The sequence below is a fragment of the Sphaeramia orbicularis genome, chromosome 17 (genome assembly GCF_902148855.1).
Source record: "Sphaeramia orbicularis chromosome 17, fSphaOr1.1, whole genome shotgun sequence".
In the NCBI taxonomy this organism is placed as follows: Eukaryota; Metazoa; Chordata; class Actinopteri; order Kurtiformes; family Apogonidae; genus Sphaeramia; species Sphaeramia orbicularis.
In genome coordinates, this window is record NC_043973.1 from 9,458,332 (window position 1) to 9,460,509 (window position 2,178).

Genomic DNA, 2,178 nt, shown 5'->3' on the forward strand with positions numbered 1-2,178 from the left:
GGTTAATAATGTATAAGAATGTTCAACAGGCAATTTCAAAGTAAAAAAAAAAATTGCAAGAAGGTCCTGGGTTCGATTCCAACACACAGTCGATGGAGGTGGGACCTTTGTGGGTGGAGTTTGTATGTTCTCCTCATGTCTGTGTCAGTTCTCTTCGGGTACTCCGGCTTCCTCCCACCATCCAAAGATAGGTTCAACAATTAACTTAAATTGCGCATAGGTGTGAATGTGAGAGTGATTGTTTGTCTCTGTCAGCCCTGCAATGAACTGGTGACATGTCCAGGGTGTACCCCTCCTTCATCCATAAGTGGCTGGGATAGGCTCCAGTGACCCTGTGACCCTAGTGAGGATAAAGCGGGTTCAGAAAATGAATGAATGAATGAAATAAGAATGTTTGTTTGCAAAAGTCTTATTCTTCCCTAAAAATAACCCCTGAAGACCCAAGAAATGTCAGCAAAGTACAGCTTTTTTTTGTTTTTCACTAAATAAGTGCCTATATTGGAAACATCTTGATCCAACAGTTTTTTCAGGTGCAGTTTTTAAATTTTTTATGGAATGTCCTTTGTGGTCAACAGTTTTCTTTTTTTGTATAAAGCTGTGAAACTCTTGCCCACAAATATGGACAGAAAACCCATAGCTGGGTCTTAGGAGGTTAATTAACCCACAGCTTCCTCTTCTTACTCAGCACCTCCCTCTCATTATGAACTTCCACGTGCAATACCTACAAGTTACAGCTGCATTTTTATCCATCACCACCATTTAACCTTTACTCTTAAGAACAGAGTTTTAGGCTGTAAAGTTTAATCATCTACAACATTCATGATGTTAGTGCTTTCACTTCACAGTTTCTACAGAAGTGAACCTTTTTCACCCTCATCACTTTTATTCAAGATTTTTCAGACACAATGCAATATATAAAACATTAACATGTATATTAAAGAGAAAACAGAGAAATAAATAAATATAAGCTATAAAAATATGTACCAAAATTTATTGATTCACTAGAAATAAAACAGTGAGAAATATGTTGAATAAATAATGTTGTGTTAAAAAAAAGTTATTCACAAAAGTTTGTTGCTCTTTGTTTTGTTTGTGTGTGTGTGTGTGTGTGTGTGTATATATATATATATATATATATATATATATATATATATATATATATATATATGTGTGTGTGTGTGTGTGTGTGTGTGTGTGTGTGTGTGTGTGTGTACAGGGTGGGGAAGCAAATTTTACAATGAACATTTAGTTGTTTTTTCTCAGCAGGCACTACGTCAATTGTTTTGAAACCAAACATATACTGATGTCATAATCATACCTAACACTATTATCCATACCTTTTCAGAAACTTTTGCCCATATGAGTAATCAGGAAAGCAAACGTCAAAGAGTGTGTGATTTGCTGAATGCACTCGTCACACCAAAGGAGATTTCAAAATAGTTGGAGTGTCCATAAAGACTGTTTATAATGGAAAGAAGAGAATGACTATGAGCAAAACTATTACGAGAAAGTCTGGAAGATACTATTAAAGAAGAATGGGAGAAGTTGTCACCCGAATATTTGAGGAACACTTGTGCAAGTTTCAGGAAGCGTGTGAAGGCAGTTATTGAGAAAGAAGGAGGACACATAGAATAAAAACATTTTCTATGATGTAAATTTTCTTGTGGCAAATAAATTCTCATGACTTTCAATAAACTAATTGGTCATACACTGTCTTTCAATCCCTGCCTCAAAATATTGTAAATTTTGCTTCCCCACCCTGTATATATACAGTACAGGCCAAAAGTTTGGACACACCTTCTCATTCTTTGCATTTCCTTTATTTTCATGACTATTTACATTGTAGATTCTCACTGAAGGCATCAAAGCTATGAATGAACACATGTGGAATTATGTACTTAACAAAAAAGTGTGAAATAACTGAAAACATCTCTTATATTCTAGTTTCTTCAAAGTAGCCACCCTTAGCTCTGATGACTGCCTTGCACACCCTTGACATTCTCTTGATGAGCATCAAGAGGTAGTCACCTGAAATGGTTTTCACTTCATAGCTGTGCCTTGTCAGGGTTACTTAGTGGAATTTCTTGCCTTATTGATGGGTTGGGACCATCAGTTGTGTTGTGCAGAAGTCAGGTTGATGCACAGCTGACAGCCCTATTGGACAACTGTTAGAATACA